At 35.1% G+C, this 13,596-nt stretch overlaps 1 long non-coding RNA gene across 1 annotated transcript; it reads right to left on the bottom strand.

Annotated features, from left to right (window-relative positions):
• Window positions 1–40: 40 nt before the first annotated feature.
• Window positions 41–3,625, bottom strand: LOC112782401 (uncharacterized). The gene is made up of 2 exons (XR_003192975.3): window positions 1,503–3,625; window positions 41–518 (listed from the first exon to the last, which is right to left on the bottom strand). It is a non-coding gene; the product is annotated as an uncharacterized lncRNA (long non-coding RNA).
• Between the last annotated feature and the right edge of the window lie 9,971 nt (window positions 3,626–13,596).

Below are 13,596 nucleotides of genomic sequence, written 5' to 3'. Positions count from 1 at the left end.
TTTTTTGAGAATATAGTGTTTCCGAAGACAAGGGAAGCAATGGAGAACAAATAGGTCCAAAAATGGCTCTTAGGGTGTGTGTGGTTCAAGTATGTCTTTGTTACAAAGATTCCATTCCCCTAAGATATCCAAGGAGAAGGTGAAAATTGAAATGATGGTATTTTAATTGCCAGCTTTTCAAATTTTGAACCTCAAATTTTGAAACAAATATGAGAATATGATATTCCCATCTTAAAATTCCTAAGAATTATTTATAATTCCTCCAACTACACATACCCTTAAAGCTATACAATAACACTTGACACTATCTCAAAACTTAGACCATCAAATAGGATCGATGACCACACTAATATGGTGACTCAAAAATCTCAAAAGGAAAATAGAGACCTCATAAACTAATCGAAACTAATCTCTTAGTCAATTGGACCGATGGCCACACTAATAACCAGTGAGGTTCGTGAAAACCGGAAACAATTACAATCTGTAGACTTTGACTCCATTGTTCACCCTTCAACCTCCTGTTTAAATTGGCGTTTGTCAAATTAGAGTTTAAATGAAAGTATAAAGTGAAGTTTAAATGAAAGTATAAAATGAAATTCATTAACATCATCAGTCAGGAAAGGAGAGAGTTCTCCAGGAGCAGCATCCACAAAGTCCCAAGTGGGAGTTCAACAAAACAATGCAATCATTACATAAACACTTTTAATGAGATTCTTATGCAGTGTTTAGTTCCAATGATCAAGCCATGAGTCAAAATCCTGTTTTAAATTAATTAGTATTTTATGCGTGTGAAGAAGCCCTTGATCTCACTCATGGAAGGTAAAAAAAGTGAGTCAAAAAGTACCACAAAAAAATAACTCTATTTTGTAATTTTCATTCAATAAATAATCACAAAATCAGAACGAACTCACAAATACTCAGAACGACCTCAAGGTTGTAAAAATATAATTATGAAGCCATCGGCATCGCCCAGCAGTATCAATAGAATTTTTTTTTCATTTAAATTAAGAAGACAAGAAGTTAAAGTAACTATATTTTAGCATAGAATAACTAATGAAACATTTTAAGGTGTACATACTTCATGTTTCTGAGGTCAGGAATCTGTGGTGGAAAACTGCCAAGAAGATTGTACCATTTGAAATCACTAAGAAGGTTTAATAAAAAATCTAATCGATCAATAGTTATGTAGAGAATATGTAATCAATAATTTCTGTTGAAAAGAGGTAGAATATATTTGTTTAGTTAATTTATTTGTTTATATTTTTTAACGTTAGCTATAAAAAGTATTAATTATATATGCGGCTCTCACCCACCTGACTATCTGTTAAAGAATATGGGAAGATGAAGAAGAAGCAGATGAAACCCATTAACATTTTTGGACATGGTTCCTTGGTACACTGGGTATGAATTTAAAAAGCATTACATCACATTAACTTTTCTTTCCTTTCAATTTGTATATTTGATGTTTCAGGAAAAAAGTTTGGCAGGACAAAGGAACTTACAAAACCAGAAGAGGTAACTGAGAAACAACCCTTTCAGCTTCCTGACTTCATTGCTGGCACTTGAATTGAGAAAATCACGGGTTGTATGATCTTCTGCCTTCATATGTTATGACTTTCGTTCGAGTGAATTTTCTAGAGGAAAAATTCTCCTTATTGATTTTTAATATTGCTATGATGGAATAGCCTTGCATCCTACCTTTTCACTTATCTTTTGATTTTTCTATTTCTTTGAACTCAAGATTACGTAACATGGAACTACCTTCTATGGACCTAAGTTTTTTAATTAATTTCTACATTTTGTAGTTGCAGTTTGTATCAAGCTGTCTAAGTATTGTTTCACAAAGGCTTATATCGAGAAAGGCTTTCGGCAAAAAGTTGAAACGAATGAAACAAAAGCAAAGCGAGCGCATGCAACCGAAAATAGACATAGACTATCAGGTTCTATCTGAAAGTTATTTTTCTATAAAATAAAGAAGAGTGTTAGGGGCCAACAATTTTTGTGTTTTGTAACCATCAATAGTGTTTTTAATGGTTTGAGATTACATCAAATGGTGGGAAATCACTCACTTTTCTTTTGATGGTTAAGTGCTGGCCACAAAACACAAAAGTTGCTAGCCCCCTAGACTTCTTCTAAAATAAATAGAAAACTAAGCTATGAAAATTTAGTACTAATGTGGTGCATTAGCAAAGATACCTTTGTGAGATGCGTTTTCAGTATTGGAGAGTTAATTCGCATATCCGGTTAGTGCCTTCTACATGGAAAGTACGATCCCGTTCAACGTCTTTAGTGGTAAAGGCGCCACCCAGTTCAGTGCATCCTAGTCAACAATGCCAAGGAAAGGATACAGTTGCCACCATGACAAAAAGATAGTAACAGAATAACAATTTGATAAATAATTTATAAAACTTAAAAATATTATAGTTGATGACAGACATGAAAAATGTTTTGATTGACAAATTTTTGTTTAGGTATCATAAAGGGGTCTAACCCAAGGAAAGGAAACAAAAACAATAACAAACAAAGTACGGCCACTAACTAGTTCATTGTCACTTTAGGAGAAAGTGAAATGTAAAACTTATTAACATCATCAGTCAAGAAATGGGCGAGTTCTCCAGGAGCAACATCCAAAAAGTGGAATCCCTGAGGTTACTCCAAGCTTTGTTTCTATCTAAGTATGTACAAATTTGATCTCCCATGGTCTCTTTCGTATTTTGATCTATAGAATAAGGTTTTGATTCAATCTGCACTGGGAGTTCAACAAAACCATACGATCAAAACATAGCATTCACAATACTTCCTTTGGCGATGCTGCCCATCAGTATCAATAGAAAAAGAATAACATTTGGATTGAAACTCTGACTTGAAAAACACCCTACAAAGGTAGCTATATGATACACATAAGCACTTTTAATGGGATTCTTATGCAGTGTTTAGTTCCAATTATCAAGTCATGAGAAAATAAGGTTTAATTACTCTGTTGGTCCCTATAGTTTTGCAAAATTTTTAATTAGGTCCCTATATATATTTTTTTTTAATTGAGTCCTTACACCAATTTTTTTTCCTTTTATTTGAGTCTCTACACCAATTATTTTTTTTAGTTGGGTTCTTATACAATTAAGCCAATTACTACCAAGAGGGGCCTAATTGAAAAAAAAAAGTTTGGTGCAGGGACCCAATTAAAAGAAAAAAAAAATATAGGGACTTAATTGAAAATTTCGCGAAACGATAGGGACGAACAAAGTAATTAAACCTTAAAATAATTAGTATTTTATGCGTGTGAAACGACCCTTGATCTCATCAAAGGTAAAAAGAAGTGAGTAAAAGCACCGCTAAAAAATAACTATTTTATAATTTTCATCCAAACAATGATCACAAAATAAAAAATAATTCACAATTACTCATAATGAATTCAATAAATTACCAAACAATCATATTCAGGTTTCCCATCCAAGAATCTGTCCCACCCATGGGGAGTCATAATCTTGGAATCCTAAACAAGAACGAAAACAAAAAGTTTTGGTCGGGTGGATATATAATGTATTCTTTTTAATTAACTTTGAAACAAATCATCTCACCTTCTTGTTAAGAAGACCTAAATCCTGAATTTCACGCAGAAGCTTCCATGCTTCCTTGTTCATATTTCTATGAAAAAGAATCATAATTATTGGATTATAACTATCAAAATTTGGAAGGTAACTATTGCCTTTCATCTTAGAAACTAAGGCCATTACTTCATCAATAAACCCCTTTTTGATAAGCTCATGTATCATAATATTATAGATATCAATATTACAATTCTTGGCCAAAAGACCCTCAAAAAACTCTCTTGCATCCCTTTCTTCCATCTCATCAAGAAGAGTACTGCACATGGACAGATATGAAGTAATCTATTTGTTATTATAAACTTTGCGAAATAATACAACTTTGCGAAATAATACAATTGCTTCATCAGAAGCTGGTTTATGCAAAAAGCATCTATATTGTCCCCTTTCTTTCATCTCATCAAGAATAGTTTTGACTGATGAAAACATCCCTAATTTGCATAAACCACAAATTAAGGAATTATTTACAATATCAAGAGCTACACCTTTGGTAAGCATCTTTTTAAAGAGACTAATGGCTTAGTCTATCTTTTTGTTCCTGCAATAGCCATTAATCATAATGTTGCAACTCTGAACATCGGACGCTAAACCTTCTCTGATCATCCTGTCAAATAACTTTTCTGCCTCATTCACTTCCTTAATTAAAAAGTAGTCATCAATTAATACACTATAAATCACAACATTAGGCATATAGCCTTATTTCAACATCATACTAAATACTTTTTGAGCTTCTCCAACTCTTCCTCTTCTGCGTCCATTAATATACTTAATGTATATTCATTTGGCTTGATGCTGCCTTTCATCATTTTTCTCAACAATTTAACAACTGCTTCTGATTTATTAACACCACAGTATCCGTAAATCAAAGAAGAATAAATGAACATATTGGGAGAAATTCTACGTGCAATCATTCTTGAAATCAAAATCTTCGGTTGCGAGCCCAATTTTGCATAATGCATCAACAACGATACTGTAGATTATTAATGGGCTTTAGTTGGTTTCTACTCTAGTATTTGCAGCACTTCAAAAACTTCTTCTATTCGATCTTCCTCACAAATTTTCTTGATTAACGTCCAATAAGGGATTTTGTTAAGCTGAAATCACATGGCATCTAACTTAACATGAAGCTCCAATGCTTCCATAAGGTAGATGCCATGGGATTTCAACTTTAACCAAGTCACTTATGAGACATTAATCAAGAGGATTTGTGAGAAAGATCGGATAGGAAAGCTATTGAAGTGCTGCAAATACTAGAACAGAAACCAACTAAGCCCAACTTAATAATATACAGCACCGTTGTTGATAGGCTTGTTGAGAAGGCCAAAGATTTGATTTCAAGAATGACTGCATGGGAAATTTTTTCTAATGTGTTCATTTATTCCTCTTTTATTTAAGAATGATGTTAATCAATTAGAATAAATTGTTAAGAAAAATGATGAAAGACAGCATCAAACCAAATGAATATAGATTAAGTATATTAATTCAATGCTTTGTGTAGAAGAGGAAGAGATGGACAAGTTCAAAAAATACTTAGTATGATGTTGAAACAATACTATATTCCTAATGTTGTGATTTATAGTGTATTAATTGATGGTTACTTTCTAATTAAGAAAGCTAATGAGACAGAAAAGTTAGTTTGACAGAATGGCACCCGATCTTTAGAATTGTCACATTATGATTAATGACTATTGCAGTAACAAACAAAAAGATAGATAAAGCCATTAGTATCTTTTAATGAGATCTGAACTAAAGGTGTAGCTCCTGATATTGTAACGTACAATTCCTTAATTTGTGATGTTTGTGATGTATGCAAATCAGGGATTTCATCAGTCAAAGCTCTTCTTGATGAGATTTTTAATCACTTGTTGCATACTATGTTTTTTTGCATAAACCATCGTCCTGTTCACGAGTTTATAATAACAGATTACTCCATATCCGTCCATATGCAGTACTTCTTTGAATGGTTTGTGAAAAATGTGGAAGAGGAAGGGATGCAAGAGAATTTTTTTTAAGATCTTTTGGCCAGAAATTGTTGTAATATTGATATTTATAATATTATGATATGTGGGCTTACCAAAGAGGGGTTTATTTGATGAAGCAATAGCCTTAATTTCTAAGATGAAGGCAATGGTGACCTTCCAAATTTTGACAGATATAATCCAATAATTATGGCTCTTTTTCATAGAAATATGAATGAGAAAGCATGAAAGCTTTTCAGTGAAATTCAAAGTGAAAGTCTTCTTGGCAAACAAGGTGAGATGATTTGTTTCAAAGTTAATTGAAAAGAATACATTATATATCCACCCATGCTTCTGAACAAAACTTTTTGTTCTCGTTCTTATGATTGTTTGGTAATTTATTGAATTATTTTTGAGTAGTTGTGAATTCTTTTTTATTTTGTGATCATTTATTGAATGAAAATTATAAATAGTTATTTTCAGTGGTGCTTTTACTCACTTCTTTTGCCTTTGATGAGTGAGATCAAGGACTTTTCACACGTATACAATAATAATTATTTTAAAACAAGATATTGACTTATGGCTGGATCATTGGAACTAAACACTGCATAAGAATCTCATTAAAAATGCTTATGTGTATCATAGAGCTAACTTTGTATGTTGTTTTTCAAGCCAAAATTTCAATCCAAATGTTGTTCCTCTTTCTATTACTACTAGGGTCAGCATCGCAAAAGAAATATTGTAAATGTTATGTATTGATTGTATGGTTTTGTTGAACTCCCATTTGGGGTGCAGATTGAATCAAAACCCTATTCTCAGAAGGATAGATCAAATGCAAAAAAGACTATGGGAGATCAAGCTTGGAGTTACCTCAGAATTCCACTTTCTGATGCTCTTGGGGAACTCGCCCCTTTCTTGACTGATGATGTTAATGAGTTTTACATTTCACTTCCTTCTAACGTGATAATGAACTAGTTAGTAGTTGTACTTGTGTTTGTGATTGTTTTTGTTTCCTTTCCTTAGGTTAGGCTCCTTTATGATACCTAAACAAAAATTTGTCAATCAAAATATTTTTCATGTCTGTCATCAGCTATAATATTTTTAAATTTTGCAAATTATTTATCAAATTGTCATCCTTTTGAAATATACTGCTCAGCAGCTCTTTTTGCCATGGTGGCAACTGTATCTTTTTTTTAGCATTGTTGACTAGGATGCACTGAACCGGGTGGCACCTTTACCGCTAAAGACGCTGAACGAGATCGTAATTTCCATGTAGAAGGCACTAATCGGATATGCGAATTAACTCTCCAATACTGAAAACGCCTCTTATAAAGGTGTCTTTGCTAACACAGCATATTAGTTCTAAATTTTCATAGCTTAGTTTTCTATTTATTTTATAGAAAAATAACTTTCAGAAAACCGAGTGAAGTATTCAGATAGAACCTGATAGTCTATGTCCATTTTCGGTTGCATGTGCTACCTTTGCTTTGTTTCAACTTTTTGCCGAAGGCCTTTCTCCATGTAAGCCTTTGTGAAACAATATTTGGACAGCTTGATACAAACTGCAACTACAAAAGGTAGAAATTAATTAAAAAACTTAGGTCCATAGAAGGTAGTTCCATGTTACGTAATATTGAGTTCAAAGAAATAGAAAAATCAAAAGATAAGTGTTCAGTGAAAAGGTAGGATGCAAGGCTATTCCATCATAGCAATATTCAAAATCAATGGGGAGAATTATTCCTCTAGAAAATTCACTTGAACAAAATCATAACATATTAACATATGAAGGCAGAAGATCATACAACCTGTGATTTCCTCAATTCTAGTGCCAGCGATGAAGTCAAGAAGACTGACGGAAGCAGAGAAGAGGTGACAGCCAGAAACGATGAGGAACAGGGTGAGGAGGGGAGACACACCGACGACCCACAGTGAGGAGTGGATAGCGGTGATGGTGGCGGCTGCTCTTCATTGGAGTAGGAGGAAGATTGGAAGAGGAAATTAGGGTTGAGGTGTGGTGAGGTGAGGGACTAAACAAAAGGGGCTGAGGCTATGTGGGTTCAGACCAAGGTTGAGAGAACCGGACCGGTCAATGAACCTATAAGACTACTGGTTCACTGGTTCAATGATTTGACCGGGGTTTAACCAGAGTTCAACTGATTTGATTAAATATTAAATAAAATTATTAAAAATTTTATATATAATTTCAAATATTTAAATTTAATAATTTTTAACCTATTAAAATTTAAAATTTTATAGTTTCACATAATAACTATTATTGAATGAAACAAATTTTGTTATTTCACTCACTATTAACTATTAAGATATGAAAACATAGCATTATCAGTGTATAATAAACTAGCATTAGTATATGAAAGCCCAAGTGCAGTTGCTTTTCACAAATGAGGCAGTCCTATTTGAATAGAATCCAAGCGTTTCAATCAAATAGGATTAACGCAAAGTGATACATTTCCAACAAGTAGTGAAAGAATTTGAGGAAACAAAAAGATACTGCTATTAATTCTAAACTCGGAGGTAAGAGATAAAACCATTTTCCCATTCTCAAGTGCATCTTTCACCAAAGGGTCTTCATTTGAAGTCACAGGCAACACAGATCCAAAAGTAAATACTCCTTATAATACAAAAAAACCAGAAAGGCAGGGATAATGCTTACATGAGAGTGAGATTGGCGTTTCCTCCTCAAAAATTGCTGAAAAGCCATCTTAGTCGTCTATCCTCACTGAAAATTATTGGTAACCATGTTAAGATATTAAGCAAATTAATAAATCCCAAAACATATAAGAGATAAATTTTATTAGTAAGCATATGGAAGAAAAAACACACACAAAGGAAACATCACTAAATAACTGAGAATGCAGTGAAGAAAGATGAAAACCATGAGTTAAAGCAGTTTTCACATTTATCTAGATTCTCATGAGCTACCAAATCTCATGTAAATTTTAAAAGAATACACATTTTGTTGTTTGCTCCAAATTTTGAACAACATTTCCTTCCCAATAAAAAAAATAAAAAAGAACAACGGATTATATGAACAATGTCCACTTCTAAACAACAATGTGCACATATGAAATAGCTTGAAAACAATGAGAGTAAAAGCAGCATAGAGAATCATGAACAAAATTAAGTCATCATGAACAAAATTAACTCAAGCAAACAAAAATCATGAGTTAACAAAATCCAGCAAACAGAAATCATTGAACAAAATTAACTCAGTAAACAAAATCTAGCTACTCAGCAACTCAGTTTCAAACAACAGTAAAACACTAAAACCAGAAAAAATGATTCCAAGTCACACTGCTTACCGGCGGCAAGGATGAAGGGGAGTGACGGCGACGACAGAGGAGCGGCGACACCGGCGATAAGAGAGAGAGAGAGAGAGCGCTCGAACAGAGGAGACGGCAACGGCCACAGAGCTTCCGCCCGACGGCGAGGGAGCTTCCTACGACGACGACACAGCTTCCTAAGATGGCGACGGAGCTTCCTACGACGGCGACACAGCTCTTGCGACGGTGACAGAGCTTCTACACGCGATGCCTATACACGCAACGGGGCTGCGGGGGCTTGGTGGCTGCGGTGGCTGCGGTGGCTGCGGTGGCTGCGGTGGCTGCGGGCGGCGGGACTGGGTGGCTAGCGTTCTTTCTTGAGTTTGTTCTTTCAATTTCAAAAGTTCAGATAGGAGAGAGGTGGGAGTGTGACTGGGCTGCATTGGGGGTCATGGGTAGATGTAGGGTTTTTTGTTTTTTATAAAATGTAAAACGGCGCCGTTTTAAGAGTGATACCGAACCAAAAACCTCTAAAGAACGGGTCGGTTTTGACAGTTTATTTGTTAACCGTTGATTCGACCGATTTTTTAATCGATTTTTTGCCATGCGATTTATGAGATCAATTGGGTCGGTCTGGTGATCGATTTTCGGTTAATCTAGTTGAATTGACTTATCCAATTCGGTTTTTAGAATTATAGTTCAGATGCTCGGTAATAGATTTTTATTTTTCTTTTTTTTTTCCTATGCATCAAAACAATGCTGTTTCAGACCAACAATAAAAAACCGGTACCATTAAAAACTCGACCAGTTCGTCCAATTTATCGGTTAACCATCGGTTTATTATCAATTTTTTGTAGGACGGTTCTAAGGGTCAATTGGACCGACCAGGTAATCGGTTCTCGATTAATCCAGTTGAATTGGACGGTCCAGTTCGATTTTCAAAACCTTGAATTTTATAGAATTGATTTTGGGTAGGAATGAATTTGTGTCAACATGATTTATGTTTGGTAATTCTATACCAAATTTGATTTTGATAAAATAAATATTATTTGAATAATATTAGTTAAAAACACTTTTAAATACATAATTATTAAAAAGAACATGTTATTTTTTTAACCATATTTTTTTAGTATGTTTTTTATATAGTATTTTTTTCCTAATACTCTTGGGACTTTTTTTCAGTAAACTATAATTTTTCAAACTAAACAAAAATTAACAAAAATAAAAATAATAAATAATAAAAAAAAGAACTCATATAAAGATAAACAATAAAAATTTCATAAATAAAATAATAACATGTATGAAAGGTAGTATTGGTAGAAAAGAATTAAAAATTTTAAAGGAAACTATCATTTCTACCCACGAAAGTTGAAAACGCTGACATATCTACCCATAAAAGAAGGAAATTACCATTTGTGCCCATGAAATATGAGTTCCGCACTACAAAATTATCCAAACACTAAAAAATTACCTAAAATCCCTAAATTATCATTATCTTCACCACTACTTTTCTAATCTCAAATCCCACCACCACCCAAACTTTTCTTCACCACCACTATCATCCCCAACTACTACCATCCAAAATCCGCAAGCTTCCTAGACGACCTCCCTCCACATAGTCTCCATTCTCTTGGCCCTCCCTTCCTCCTCCCTCCGCAATGCAATCACCCAAACGCGCACTGTCATCACCGCCGTAACCGCAGCCGTAACCATCTCCCCGCGCCTCCAGCTGCGCGCCCTATAACTCTCTGTCAGCGTGTCCCTCGACCGCCTCTCCTCCTCCAAACCCTCATCGACCTCCTCCACCGCCGACGACGACGGACCTCCGATATCGAACTCCCTCATGGCGGCCATAAAACGCTCCCAGGAGAACCAACGGACTGGGATCTGTATCCTATGACCGTCGCATCTGCTACCCCTTTAATGGAAGGACTCTACCCTAAATCTAGGTGCGTCTCTTTCTTTTCTTTGAGTTACAACAAGACATGGTTGAAGTTTGTACTTGTTCTGTGTTTGGTTGAAATAATCGTAGTTTCTGGAATGTTCGTCAGAGGCACGAGAAGTATGTTGAGTGATGGTAGTGGTTAGGGTTTAGGGTGGTGGTGACGAAGAGTTTCGGTGGTGGGTTTGGGATTGAAAAAGCGATGGTGTGGAGTAAGTGGTGGTGGTAGGAAATTTGAAAATTTCAAATAATTTTTTTGGATTTGGATAGTTTTGTTAGCAAAAGTTTATGTTTCATGGGTACAAATGGTAATTTTCTTCTTCTATGAGTAGATATGTCAGCATTTTCAACTTTCGTGGGTACAAATGATAGTTTACTCAAAATTTAAAGTCAATGGTTTAACGCTTAGTGAACGCAAAAACTAGAATCTTTGTTTCCTAGTCAAAAATTAAAACGTTCAAACAACTTATAACATCTTTTTCACCTCTCCAACCATAGTTGTCATAATTGAACCGGTTGATCCGGTCCTACGTAAATAAAAAATAAAAAAATAAAAAATGTAAAACTAAAATTTAGGGCAAATCACACATATAAACCAAATAGAGCCCAAAATTGCACAATTCTACCAAAAGAAAAAACGTTACAAGGATCTACCAGAAGGACAATTTTATGTAATCCGAATCAGCTTCATTCGAATTACCCATTACAACGCTAATTCGAATTAGACCAATTCGAATTACTAGAGATACACAAAAATTGAATTGGTCAGATTTATACAATTCGAAGCAACATGAGTCGATTTATGCATGCATGTAAAGTCCCTACTAATTTGAAACAAGCTGTTTCGATTTACCCCCTAGTTTTGTTCTTATATATTTCGAATGGGGCTGATTCGAATTACTATGCATTGAGCTATTACAAATTTTTATAGTACCTCTAACATCTTTTAAGTCATTTTTTTTAAATTATTTTGCATGAAATAAAATATTTTTTGTGGTATAATTTAAATAAATTTATTAAAAATTTTATTAAAAATATATTTACTCAAATTTCAAATATAATACTCTTCTACATAATTAATAATTTAAAAATTACAAAAATTATTTTATTTCATGCGAAGCAATTAAAAAAAGATTAAATTTAAAGATAAACATTCATGCATGTACTCAAATTTTAAACAAAATATTCTACATAATCAATAATAATTTAAAAATTATTTTATTCCATACAAAACCGTTTAAAAAGAAAAATGAGCAAACAAACTATTTAATAATAGTTCGAACGGAGGCAGCAGTGCTTCTCATTCGTAGACGACTCGTAACAGCACACGGCGACTCTCGAACGAAGAGTGGGCAAAGAGACAGAAGAAAGGATTGTGCTTCAGATGTGGAGAAAAGTGGGGACCTAATCATAAGTGCCCCATGAAGCATTATCAAATCATACTCCTAGGAGAAGATGCAGAAAAAGAGGCAGAAGGAGACGTAAGGATGAACCAAGAGGCACATGAAGGGGAACCTGAACAGAAAGAGCTGCAACTGTCATCATACAGTTATTGGGGACCTACTACTCGCAAGACCTTTAAGGTCCAAGGGAGATTCAGGGCAGAACAGTGGTGGTGCTCATCGACCCTAGGGCTTCGGCAAATTTCATTGCCACCAAGGTAGTTAGGCGGCTGGCGTTACCAGTGAGAAAGATAAGGGAGTTTCAAGTGGAGGTGGAGAACGGCGCTATAGAAAAGGGGCATGAAGGTTGTAAAAGGGTTCACTTGAATATTCAAGGGGTCCAAATAGTCCAAAACTTCTTTGTAATGAAGCTGGGCTGTTCGAAGATGGTGTTAGGAGTAGGATGGCTGGCGAGTCTAGGGCGGTTTGTGGGAGATTATGGAGACTTAACATTGAACTGAAAGCAAGATGGCAGGGAGATGCAACTAAAAGGTGATCCTTTCTTGAGCAGAAGCAAGGCTTCATGGAAGAAGACTTTGCACGCTCTGAAAAGTGATGGGGAGGGTTATGTTATCACCACTAGGGTTGCTGCCACCAAGGAGCAACAACAAGAGATGATTTCTACAGAAGCTAAACAATTTATACAACAATATGGGGACTTATTTCAGACTCCTGTAGGCCTCCCACCCAAACGCGAGAAGGACCATGCAATCATCTTGAAGGAAGGGTCAGAGATTCCTCGCATCAGACTCTATAGATACCCACAATATTAGAAAACCGAGATTGAGAAAATTGTAGACGAAATGCTAAATTCTGGCATCATATGTCCGAGCACTAGCCCGTTCTCAAGTCCGGTGATCCTAGTTAAAAAGAAAGATGGAAGCTGGCGATTCTGCGTAGATTACCGAGCATTGAATCGAGAGACCATAGCTAATAAATTTCCAATTTCGGTGATTGATGAGCTGCTGGACGAATTGGGAAATGCAAGAGTATTCTCTAAACTAGACCTCAAGTCTGACTATCACCAAATAAGAATGAGAAAAGATGACATCCACAAAACTGCTTTTCGAACTCATGAAGGACACTATGAGTTTTTTGTGATGCCCTTTGGGCTCACAAACACTCCTTCCACTTTCCAGGTACTCATGAATCAGGTGTTGCGGCCATTTTTGAGGAAGTTTGTTTTGGTTTTCTTCAATGATATACTCGTCTATAGCTTGAGTTTAGAAAAACATTGGGGTCATTTGCAGCAGATTTTTGAAGTCCTCCAGCGCAACTAGCTCTACCTCAATAAGCAGAAATGCAGATTCGCCCAATAACATATTGAATACCTGGGTCACATTATATCTAAAGAAGGAGTGGCAACAG

This window comes from Arachis hypogaea, chromosome 20 (assembly GCF_003086295.3).
Source record: "Arachis hypogaea cultivar Tifrunner chromosome 20, arahy.Tifrunner.gnm2.J5K5, whole genome shotgun sequence".
In the NCBI taxonomy this organism is placed as follows: domain Eukaryota; kingdom Viridiplantae; phylum Streptophyta; class Magnoliopsida; order Fabales; family Fabaceae; genus Arachis; species Arachis hypogaea.
Note: the sequence above shows the minus strand (reverse complement) of the source record. Positions and strands in the feature narration are given on the sequence as shown.